Source organism: Protopterus annectens, chromosome 9.part0, assembly GCF_019279795.1.
Source record: "Protopterus annectens isolate FY-2018-M chromosome 9.part0, PAN1.0, whole genome shotgun sequence".
Taxonomy (NCBI): domain Eukaryota; kingdom Metazoa; phylum Chordata; order Ceratodontiformes; family Protopteridae; genus Protopterus; species Protopterus annectens.
The window spans coordinates 1944997843-1945010606 of record NC_056743.1 but is presented as its reverse complement, the minus strand read 5'-3'; the positions used below and the strand labels follow the sequence as shown (position 1 = coordinate 1945010606).

The following is a 12764-nucleotide window of genomic DNA, read 5'->3' as shown; positions in this document are numbered from 1 at the left end:
CTAGCTCCAGCCATTGCATTTTGCAGGCAGAGAAATATTCAAATATACCCATACTTGGACGATTGTCTGATTCAGGCAGAAACCCAGGACTTGCTATTACAACATCTGGCATTTGTAAAGAACCTTCTAACCTCTCTGGGGTACACCATAAACGAAAATAAATCTCACCTAGTACCCTGCCAACAGATTCGATTCCTAGGAGTAAGCTTGAACACAACTTCCCAGATGGCTTTCCTCACTCCGGCGAAACAAGTTTATTTGATAACCTACTTCAAACTATTGGCCACAAAAACCCAGCTATCTGCAAGGAAAATTCTGCAAACCCTGGTGTTCATGGCCTCTTGCATTCTACTAATGCCATATGCAAGACTGCATATGAGGAAACTACAATGGTATCTAAAATAAAACCTATGGTGTCAACATTCTCAGGACCTGGAATCAATGATTCCTATCATTCCTTGTATAAAGACAGAGTTCCTTTGGTGGGCAGAGGCCTGCTACCACAACAAAGGGCTCCCTTTCACTCTACCTCCTATCGCCCAAACCCTAACAGGCTCATCTGACAATGCATGGGGTCTCACTTGGCAGGGCAGTGTATTCAGGGCAAATGAAACCAGAGACAGATGCACCTTCATATCAGTCAAAAAGAAATGTTAGCTGTACAGAATTCCCTGACAGCCTTCAAAGACCGCATTCTTCCAGGACAACTCTTGGTAGACAGACAACGTGTGGTACATAAACAAGCAGGGGGGAACCTGCTCGTACCCTCTCTGCAGACTAGCCATGGCTCGGTGAAACACGGCCTTGAGCTATCAAGTGCACCTACAACCTCAATTTCTGCCAGGCAAGCTAAATTTACTTGCTGACGACTTGAGCAGAAATCTCATGGACCCACACGAATGGAAACTAGAACCAAAAATATTCAACCTTTTGAAGAACAAGTGAGGTACTCCAGAGGGTAGACCTGTTTGCCTCCCCTCAGAACTACCAATTGGACAAATTCTGCAGAAGGATTCCCCACAGTCAAGCTTGGAAACTGGATGCCCTGTCCTTTACCTGGGAAAGTCACTCTGTTTATGCCCCCCCCCCACCTCTCCTCTCGAAGGTTCTGCTAAAGATCAAACAGGACAAGCCAAGGACAATACTGATTGCACCAGACTGGTCACGCCAGCACTGGTAGTACCCTCTCTTGCGCAGTATGACACTGCTGGAACCATGGCACCTGCCTCAGACCCCCCCCCCTTGCTGTCCCAGCAGGCGGGCCAGATTCTGCACCCTCTGCTTGAAACCCTGAACCCTTGCAGCCTGGCTAATTCCTTGAGCTCTCCAGTAGCATCTCTCAGTAAGCAGATGCTAGATATCATTCTGGAAGCAAGGAGGCCTAATACTAGAAAATCCTATGCTGATACTGGGGATGGGCACAACGATGTCCAGCTTACCTCATATTCTTCAGTACTTAACAGAAATGCTCCACAAGGGCCTATCCTTCTCATCAGTTAAAATTCATGCTTCTGCCATTTCAGCACATTATAATACTGAGCCACCCCTCTTCTCTCACCCCCTGCTAAAACAATTCCTTAGAGGGGCCAAAAATTTAACCCCCCCCCCCCAAGAGGGCCCCCACTCCAGTTTGGGACCTTAACTTTGTATTGGAAAAGCCCCCTTTGAGCCAGCTGCAACAGCAGAGCTGAAATTCCTTTCTTGGCAAACAGCCTTCGTTCTGGCCTTCACTTCAGCAAGAAGAATGTCTGAATTGCAGGCTTTCATGGCAGTGGAACCCTTCATTATCTTCCATGCCGACAGGGTTTCCCTCGGGACGACTCCTTCCTTTATGCCCAAGGTGGTGTCTAGTGTGGCCCTAAATCATTCCATTCATTTGCCTACTTTTTTCCCTAATCCACAAAACAAAGGGGAACGAATACTGCACTCTCTGGATGTGCACAGAAAACTTGGATTTTATTTGGACAGCACTAAGCCTCTCAGAAAATCCAAATGGATAGCCCATTGCATTCTGCTACACGCACCATGGAAAACCTACCCCACAAGGGGATAAGAGCACATTCCACCCGGGCTGCATCTACCTCTGCAACCTTTCTCGGAGGTGTCCCTACCAGGGACATCCCTAGAAGCTGCTACCTGGAGCTCTATACATACCTTCACCAAGCATTACCACATGCCTTTTTTTTTTCTAAATCCAGAGCAAGTCTTGCCACTGCAGTCTTGCAGGGCTTAATAGCTGGCCCTAGTGCTCCTTAACTTCCTCCTCCCTTCCTTAGCTTTGAGAATTAACCCAAATGTGATGACTGCAACAGTGAAACATGAAGAACATAGTACAGTTGTGTACACTTACCGTAAATGTAGATGTTAGAGTATATTCACTGTTGCAGTCCTGGTTACCCTCCTTCCAGCCTCCTGACTTCTCTTAGCTTTGCGTTTCCTTTTTCTTTGGTATATTTAAGTTTTTCTGGTGTATTTGCTTTTTGATGGAGGTGTACCATAACATATAATTGCTTCCCATTGTGGGGGCACCTGACATCTGGGGCAAGAAAAACTGATGTAATGGCATCTGTTGCATGTTTTATACTCCTAACGACCTGACGTCATGGAAGACGAGACAGCATCCGACACAGGAATCCGAAGACTCTGGTATTCAGGCTGGCTGAGGGCTACCTGCAGGCAGATAACCCAAATGTGATTACTGCAACAGTAAATGCACTCTAACATCTACATTTATGGTAAGTGTACATAACTGTACTTTCCTCAGTCCCCCTCAGGACAGGTCTTTTGGGGGTAAAGCGGTCCCTGTTGATGCCATTGTGGTGGCCACTGCTACCAAGAAGGAGCTAACTGAGCAGAGCTCCTCAGTTCCTTCCCCAAACAGGGAGTCCCGGACGATTGACCATTTTGGAAAGTGTGTGTTTGCCTCTGCTGCTTTTGGTCTGAGAGCAACCAGTTACTTGGCCCACTTTACCTGGCTTCAAAGGGATTTGCCTTCTGAACTTAACCACTTCCCTGTCAGAGGAGTTGCCTTGAGAGCTTCAAGCAAGGCTGTCTATTCTCACTTCCTTATCAAATTGCTCGATGAGGCTGATCTCCAATACTGCGCAGGCCATCTCTCGAGTGGCAGGCACAGGCATTGCCATCAGACGGCATGCTTGGTTTCACCTTTGCAGGTTCGTGGAACCCATTAAGACATCCTTTACGAATGCCACCTTTGGCAGTTCCACTTTGTTTGGACTGTCTGTCAAGGAGACCTTAACCCACAGTGAGCAGGTAGGGGAAGGGTCTTTCCGCAGTAGGAATCAGGTTTTTCCAGGCAGGATGGTTCAAGGCACGTGGTTCCCTATAGAGACAAAATTGCAAGTAAATGTCCTGGAGATGAGTGCAGTTCTTTTTACGTTGCAAGCCTTTTTCAAGACTGCCTCCATCTGGGGGCCATAGCAATTCAGACGGACAATATTGCTGTAGTGTGTGCATCAACAAGCAAGGAGGAACACACACTTTTTTTATCCTCCTATGCTGAGAAGCCATGTGGGAATGGGCAATGTGGTCCAGGTGCTTTCTTCTTACAACTCGCATACTTGAGAGTTCCAGCGTGCTAACCGACAAACTCTGCAGGTCTATCTTGAGCCCTCACAAGTGGTCCCTGAATCTGTCAGCAAGGTAGATCTTCAACCACTGGGGTCAACCATGATGCAACCTTTTTGCTTCCCAAGTCCACTACAAATGCAGCAATTCGCCCTGATTCCCCTATCAGGGGAGTCGCCCAGGGATGCTCTTTTTCACGATTGACCTCCAGGTCACCTCTGTGCTTACCCTCCTATTCCCCTAATACTTTCAGTCTTACAGAAAGTTCATCGCCTGAAGAGCGCTCTCATCCTTATTGCACCTTTCTGATTTAGTCAGGTGTGGTTCTCTTTTCTAAGGTCTCATCTGAAGTATCCACCTTGGATACTGGATCCCATTCTGGATCTCCTCTCCCACACCTGGAGGCTTCCGCTTCCCAGTCTTCGGACCCTACATCTAACTGCATGGTTTCTCCAGTTCCAGTATTCCTGGCACAATCCAGGCTTCCTTCCCTGGTGAGGAATAATATATGTTCATCGTGTTTCACTGTTGCAGTCCTTACAAAATGGGTATCAGGCTCCCGGTAGCCCACAGTTGGCCAGAAAACCAAAGTCCTTGGTATATGACGTCGGCTGCCTTTGGTTTAAGCCTGATGGGTACAAAGGAAGGCAGCCGACGCCATTTCCTCAGTCTTTCTTGCCGCGAAGCCTGAAGCAGAAGCATTTTGCACGAGTGGCAGTCGCCGAATACCTTCTTTTTATTCCGACTGCATATGAAGAAAATACAGTGGTACCTCAAAACCCTTTGGTGTCAACACACTCGGGATTTAGACTTGATACTTCCTCTGATTCTTTGCCTGCAGATGGAGTTTCTTTGATGGGCGACAGCCTGTGCACAGAACAAAGGTCTGCCTTTTTGTCCACCTCCTGCCAGCCAGACCGTCACCACAGATACCTCTGACTACGCTTGGGGAGCACATCTAGAGGGCAGATGCATTCAGGGGACTTGGAACTATATCAGCAGGTTCATTTGCACATAAATCTGAAGGAATTGATGGAATTCCAGCAGGCCTTGATGGCTTTGAAGCATCTTCTCTCTCCTGGTACTCTTCTAATCAGGACAGAACACCACAATCATGTGGTACATCAACAAGCAGGGAGGGACTCGCTCTTACCCCCTGTGCAGACAAAGCATGATACTATGGTCCACAGCAGCTTCCATGGGCATTCATCTGATAGCTCAGTTTCTTCCAGGAAGGCTCAACACCTTGGCAGACCGGTTGAGCAGGCAGGTCCTGGATCCTCACGAGTGGCGATTAAACAATACCATCTATTGCATCATTCAGCGTTGGGGCACTCCCCAGGTGGATCTCTTCTCATCTCCGACCAGCCACCTTCTTCCAATCTTTTGGACCCAGGGGGTCATCACGACAAAGCTTGGAAAGTGGATGTTCTGTCCTTCCGCTGTACACAGCTCTCAATGTATGCATTCCCTCCTCTGCCTCTTCTTCCCAGAGTGATGTTAAAGATAAGGGAAGAAAAACCAAGGGCCGTCATCGTAGCTCGACTGGCCCAGGCAACATTGGTATCCACTAGTTCACAGTCTCTCCCAGCCACTGCCTTGGCATCTTCCCCTGATACCAGATCTCTTGGTTCAGGAGGAGGGAAAAATTGTGCATCCTCATCTTCAGACCCTGCATTTGGCAGCCTGGCTCATAATTTAAAATTTTCCCAACAGGTGGTTGAGGTCCTTCGTGAGGCCAGGAGGCCTAGCACTAGGAAGTCTTACGCAGATAAGTGGAAAAGATTCTCCATTTGGATGCAGACTAGAGGGGCAGACCCTTCTCAACCTGCTCTTCCTGTTATTTTTTACTATATGGCAGGCTTGCTTTAATGGTGGACTTTTCTTTTCTTCTATAAAGTTTCATGCTTCAGCTATTTCTGCTCATTGTTCCTTTGAGCAGCCCATTTTCTCTCATCCTTTGATGAAACAGTTCCTCAGGGGAGATAGCAATTTAAAGCCTCCCAGAAGGGCACCTACTCCTGCTTGAGATCTTAATTTTGTTCTTGAAGCTTACTCTGCCTCCTTTTGAACCAGCTGCCTCAGCAGATTTGAAGTTTCTCTCCTGGAAAACTGCCTTTCTCTTGGCCATTACTTCAGCTAGAAGAGTTTCTGAGCTGCAGGCCTTAATGGCAGTAGAGCCTTTTACCATCTTCCATGTGGATCGGGTTTCTCTTCGGACTAATCCGTCCTTTATACCCAAGGTGATTTCTAGCCTGACTCTTAACCAGTCTATCCGTCTTCCTACCTTTTTTCCTAATCCTCAGAATAAAAGGGGAACGGTTACTGCATTCCCTGGATGGGCATAGACAGCTTAGATTTTACCTGGACAGGACTAAACCTTTTCGTAAGTCAGATCAGTTGTTGGTCAGTTTTGCTCCTGGAGCTCGGGGCAAGGCTATTTCTAAACAGACCATTTCTAAGTGGATTGCTCATTGTATTAAGTTTTGTTACTTATAGCATGGCAAGTTTCCTCCACAAAGTCTTGGGACCCATTCTACTAAAGCAGCCTCTACCTCAGCAGCTTATCCTGAAGGCAGCTACCTGGACTTCTGTCCACACTTTCACTAAACATTACAATTTACCCTTGTTTTCTAATTCCAGGGCTGGTTTTGCCACTGCCTCCGCCCTGTTTTTTTTTTCCTGGGCTTTGGGAATCAACCCATTTTGTAAGGACTGCAGCAGTGACACACGAATATAGTACAGTTGTGTACACTAACCATAAATGTAGATGTTTGTGTATTCATTGTTGCAGTCCTGCCCCCCCCCCCCCTTCCATCCCCCTTTTTTTCCTAGGGCACAGACTGGATTTTTCTTTTCCAGGTCTAACCTTTTTTGAGTGGCTCCTGACAGCTAAGGCAAGAAAAACTGAGAAAATGGCATCTGCTGCCTTCCTTTGTACCTGACGTCAGGCTTAAACTGAAGGCAGCCAACGTCTTATACCAAGGACTTTGGTATTCTGGCTGACTGTGGGCTATCAGGAGCCGGGTAACCCATTTTGTAAGGACTGCAACAGTGAATACACTCTAACATCTACATTTATGGTAAGTGTACACAACTGTTCTTTTGGCTTTTCAAAAACTGTCTACAAAGAAAGTGTATTCCAGTAAGTAAAGGTTTTCCATTTGGGACAGACAATGGAATTTAGATCCCTATTCCTGATATCTTTTTATCTTCCCTCTTCCAGGATGGGGAAAGTTTCTTTACTATTAAGCTCCAGCTGGCAGCCATCTCTAATTTCCATGTAGGCAGTGAGCCTACATTTTCTTCAAAGTTGTGCATAGTTTTTTTATGAAAGGAGCTTTCCTTCTTAAGTCTCCTACTAAGGATATATCACCTCTATGGGGCTTTACTTTGGTGCTGCAGTCTGTAACACAAAAGCCATTTGACCCTGCTAGTTCATGCAACATTAAATTCCTGTCCTGGAAGACTTCCTTTTTAGTAGTCATTACTTCTGCCAAGAGGGTCTGGGAACTACAGGCTCTGTGCATCAAGCCCCCGTTTATGATTTTTCACAAGGACAAAGGGTGTCTTAGAACAAATCCTTCTTTTCTCCCTAGAGTAGCCTCTGAAGAAAGTCTCAGTCGATTCAAGTATTCTCAGTCTTCTTACCTAATTACTCAAAGGAGAATAATATCTTACATTGTTTAGATGTCCAGACAATTGCATTTTTATTTGAAAAGGACTGAGGAGTTTAGAAATTTGGAACAACCTTTTGTGGCTTTCTCCCAAAAACAGAAGGGGTCAGGCAATTTCCAGAGTCAATATATCCAGGTGGCTTGCTGGTTGTATTTTCTTTATTTATGCTAGTTGGAATTTAGAACTGTCCAGACCAGTTAAGGCCCACTTCACCAAGTCTGTTGCTACGTCATTGGTCTCTTGGCTAGACTTTCCCTTGATGAGATCTGTCCTGCTGCGACTTAGTCTAATCCTCGTACCTTCATTTAGCACTACAGCTTAGATTTGGTGTCTAGGAACAAGGCTTCCTTTGGTTCCTCCATGCTCTGGCATATCCTTAAGGCCACTGAGGGGTACATGTAGTTGGGGACTCTGACCCATCTGTGAGGAATGATGACACGGACAGCATCAGATAGTGTTACCATAACTTGGCATCTGTGCTGTCCAGTGTCTTCATTCCTCATAGTCCTGCCTTCTTTCCCCCTTCCTTCTAGTAGGCCCGGTGAGGCTGAAGTGGGCTGGTTCTGATGAGAAGTTTTTGACTTCTGTTGCAGTTTTCTGCATTTCAGCTGATTTAGAAAACTCGATTTGAGGGTTGGAAGATAGGAAGGGATTAATGGAAGGGGATGAGCTTGAGGTCGATCTTTCTGAAAAGTGGCTGGCTCAGATCTGAAGTCAGATCGTAGACACATCTATCTGTAAGGAATGATGACACTGGATAGTACAGGTGCCAAGTTATACAAAGTGCGTAACAGTTAAAACATATGTAATGTATATAAACAAGCAACATTGCTTTTCCATCACCTATTGTGGTTTTACTGTTTTAGTTTCCAAACAGGGTGATTAGTTACATTATTTCACTTCCAAACAGGGTGACTAGTTGCATCATTTGACTTTATAACCTTTTGTCTAGGCTTGTTAGTGCTAGACTCATTCAAGCAGGATTAACTTCACAACAATGTTTTTTAATTAATTTATTAAATTTAACTTTGTTCTGCATATACTTGTAAGTGTAAAAAAGCATGTGGTTCAGCTGGTTTGCCCATATGGTGTATTTTTTATGGCTCCACATATAAGGGTACATTGTTTTCAAACGGGACACTTCTCTGCCTTCAACATTCAAGCCAAGTGTTTTCCTGGTTAGATGTCACATTTCAACAGATCCCCGTGGCATTATTGCATTGTTTTTAACATATCAATATATTTCTACCTTGGCAGTTGCAGTTTTGGTTTTCATCCTACTTAGGTTTTTACTTGTAGATTTATACACATGTTCATTCAGTTCATTCAGTAATTGACACAAACCTGATTATTTGATATGAAAGTGATCTTTGAAAGTGGTTTAGTTTATATTCTGTATTCTAATGTCTAGTGGTAGATCGTTTTGTTAGCTTCTTAATATAGTTTGGATTATTTGGCTAGCCTATAACAGTGTTAATAAACTGGTCTTAGACTGTAATTTGCCTCTAGCTTTTCAGTTTTAGGTAGCACAGTCTGTTTACACTATGGTGTTAAGGGGGAAGAGGGACTTGGCTAAAAGGAATGATTTTAATGCTTTTAACAGAACCCCCCTCTGTAATTACTCCCTTGCTCCAAACAACCTGATTATATATAAATTAGGAACGTTTTTGATGCTTTTCATTATACTAGTCTAGGATCAATTGTTTGTGTGTTTCGATAAAGGAGATTTCATTTTAACTCAACTGTGGACTACCTACTGTTTTCTGTTTGATTATTTTGTAGCACATTGTACAGTTTGATTTTTTTTTTTTATTGGTGAAATAGGTGCTTAACTTCAGGAAGTGAACATCACACCCTCCACACAGCGAAGTTTCTTCTTGGTTTGATTTTAATCAGACACCTATGTGAAGAGGTGGTACAAGTTCTACAACAGGCTGAGACCTAAAGATCTTTCTTCTGGTGTTAGACACAGGATCCACTCTTAGCACAGGTCTCGACTCTACTGCAGTACCTCTGCAAGCTTCTTTGATCAGGCTTGGCATACTTGGCCATAAAAGCTCATTTGTCTGCTGTTGATGTCTGCCTTCCTCTTGACCCACCACTTAAGGCTAGACAGGAGATCACGCTTTTCTTCAGGGGACTTGGGTTTCTTTGGGGGGGTTAATATGCTTGTCTTCCATCCTTGGGATCTTAACATTGTGCTAAAAAAGTACTCTGTCTCCCTTTAAACTATCATTTTTCACTTCTCCGAAATTCTGTACTTGGAAAATTATCCTCCTTTTGGCCCTCCCCTTGAGCAGGAAGATTTGTGAGCTACAAGCTGTCTTTGCCATTCCCTGTACTCATTTTCACAGGCAGGGTTACTCGGGACTTCGACATCCTTCATGCCTAAAGTAGTGAACAAGCTGTCAGTCAGGCTATTTATTGTACCATCTTGTTTACCAATCCCCAGAGCAGGGTAGAAACTCTTGCATTCTTTAGAGACATTGACACCACTTAGATTTTGTCTGGACAAAATTAAATCCTTCTGAAAGACCGGTCTGCTGTTTGCATCCTTTGACCCTTGAGCTGGGGCAGCCAGTCTCCAACCTATTGCATGCTGAATTTTAAAGGCTATTACTTTCTACTACTCACTACAGTAATACCTTTCCTTAAAGCACCTTCTGCTAGCACAGTTGTTTCCTCTGGAACTTTTCACAAATGAACAGACTCAGTCTGTCTTGGAGGCAGCCACTTGGTCCTCTGTGCACACTTTTACCAAACTCTACAAAATTCATGCTTTCTCCAGGTCCAGGACAACATTCACTAGGTCAGTGTTTTCTGGACTATTAATAGACAACAGCCCTTCTTTCTTTCCTTCCTTCCTCCTTCAGCTCTGGGAATAGCCCATATGTCAGGAATACTGTAAATAGTGATTTTTGTCAGGAAGTGGTACAGTTGAAAGAACTTAACAGATGTCCTACTGAACACAGTTGTGGTATTGCATCCCACCCTCCATCCCTTCTTCTCATAATCCCATCTTCAGTTGTTTCTCCCACTTCTGCTCTAGCCTTTCTCTTATGTAGGTACATGAGAGATTTTTACCAATTCAAGCTACACCCCTCCTAGCTGACCAGTCTTCTCTGTTGGTAGTCTTCTGGCCGCTGGCTTGGAGATGATCTGAGGAACCACGCTCATGTGTCCATCTTTAAACCCAACGTATATGTCAGGAATACTGCAGAAGAGATCAGTAGGACATTGACTGTTTTAAGCTGTTACACTCTATTTTGTTTAAACTGGGATCTTGTAAGAAAACAATCACAATAGTTTCACTGCAGAGTTTTGCAGATCGGATTTGGTAATCCCTTCTGTGCTTATAGTAGAAATTACTGTATGCATGTTTTATGGTAGACTCTTATGAAATCTGTGCATCTGCTGTTATAGAAGCTGTGTCCATTTGGACATGAATAATTTTCAGTGGATTCTCAGTGCAAAAACACAAGTATTGTGTAAAGGTGCACAGGGAATTCATCTGTGCTTTGTGACTGAGGTGGTGGTGCAGCTTATGAAATGATCAGCACAGCTGATACTGCAGTTTAAAAAAAATCTCCATAGGGAGAGTGGTAGACAAAATTCCTCGCTCCTTTTCCATTTGTTTGAAAAATTTTACAGCTGATTTTTGGTTTTGTGCAATTAAACAGCTATAACATTATTGCTGATAGTTTGAATATGAATGTAGACTACACTAGGAAAGTTTGAAAGTAGTTTAAATAAAAAAGCCAACAGAGTGACTAGGGGAAGTTCAGTTGTACAAATGACCGAGTTAACTGAATTAAAAATGGAGATAATGTAATGGTATTTGAAGCTTTGCCTATCTAAATCCAGTCTTCAAACCATTGCAGAGTAGTATTCAGCTAAATTTCTGCTTGTGGAGGAGGGATCATCTTTCCATGAGTTTGCTTTGTCATCTTCCTTCCTTGATGTTTTTTTTTTGTTTGGGTTTTACTGTGTTTTTCTGGGATTAAGGGTGGTCTTAACTGTCATGTTTAAAGGAACAAAAACTTTTCTTCACAGTGTTCATGTATACAAACACTTTTTTGTGTGTGGAAAGAAGTATTTTGCAGCCTTTTTTATTTTTTTTTAAAGATGGCTTTCAAATACAGAAGTAAAAAACATACTGAAAAGTGTTTGAATAATGGGTGGGCAGAAAAAGCTTGCATGACTTTGGGTTCCAGCTCTAATGATGGCGCATTAGCATACTTAATTGCCAAGCTGTTTAGTTTTTTTGTCAAACTGGTAATCAACAGTTAACAGTTACACAACTAATTTATATTCGCTTACCTACACTAATCAAGCGTAATTATTGCTAGAACCCAAAGTGACATAAGCACATCCTGCCCAACCATGAGTACCTCTATAGAATTAAAACATTCCTATCCCCAACAGCCAAAGCTACTTTGGCTCACTCTCATCTCATCTCCACTCTTCTCTATGCCTCACCAATTTACACCAACCTAAAGAAAACTAATCTTACTAAACTGACCACTACATACAATAGTATAGCTAGATTTGTTACTGGTAATCAATTCAGAACACATCACTGCCTGAACCTACAACAAATTCACTGGCTTGAATTACAAAACATGTTGCTTCTTTCTCAACTTCCCATCATCCACAAATCTTTTATCTGCCAAACAACACTCCTTCATTTTCTAACCTCCTCACCCCTTACTCTAACCTGAGCTCTCTCCGCTCCTCTAACAAACTCCTAGTCTCTGCTACCAAATCCAATAATCTGGCTGGTGACTCCCTGTTTCTAACTCCATTGGTAAACACTGGAACTTATTGCTCACTGAACTAACTTCTATTTTATCTCCTGTCCTCTTCAAACAAAACCTTAGACTCCACCTTAGTAAACACTGGCTATGCCCCTGCCTTAACCCTGACTGAACCCATGTATTTTAGCTCATCCCACTACCCTTGATCTCTGTGATCTTTGCTACCTTTCTACTTTTTTTCTCACTATTCTATCACTTACCTCTCCTTCATCCTTCTCATTCCTAATTATATTACTCAGTTTACTGAAGACTCCTAGAAATTTCTAATATAATCTATCCTACTTACTTAGCTGTCCTTAAACACCCTTTTCTCTTTCTTATAATGTTTGAATATTTTAAATAATGCCTGTGTTCTGCTTTTCAAAGAGCCATAAGTACACTTTTGTACAACTGTTTATTTGTGCCTATTATAAGTTTGACTCTTTGTATAATATTGTTCTGATATAGAATACTTTGTATGCTGCTCTCTTTTGCATCTTATGTAATAGTTATTATGTCTTTGTGGAGCTTTTCTCCTCGGGCCTCTGCTGAAAATGGAAATATATCCAGCCAGACTAGCCCGGTTAACAAATGTAAAATAAAATAAATAAATAAATAAATACTCCGGCCATAAAAAGGGCTCAGTACATTTAGTCTTCCATGTTCAGAAGCAATTTTGAACATTTTATAAATGGGTGTAAA

At 43.1% G+C, this 12764-nt stretch overlaps 1 protein-coding gene across 1 annotated transcript in view; it reads left to right on the top strand.

Moving 5' to 3' along the window:
- Positions 1 to 12764, top strand: part of TNPO2 (transportin 2) — a gene marked incomplete in the record, with an annotated part of 2382582 nt that overhangs the window by 2106069 nt on the left and 263749 nt on the right.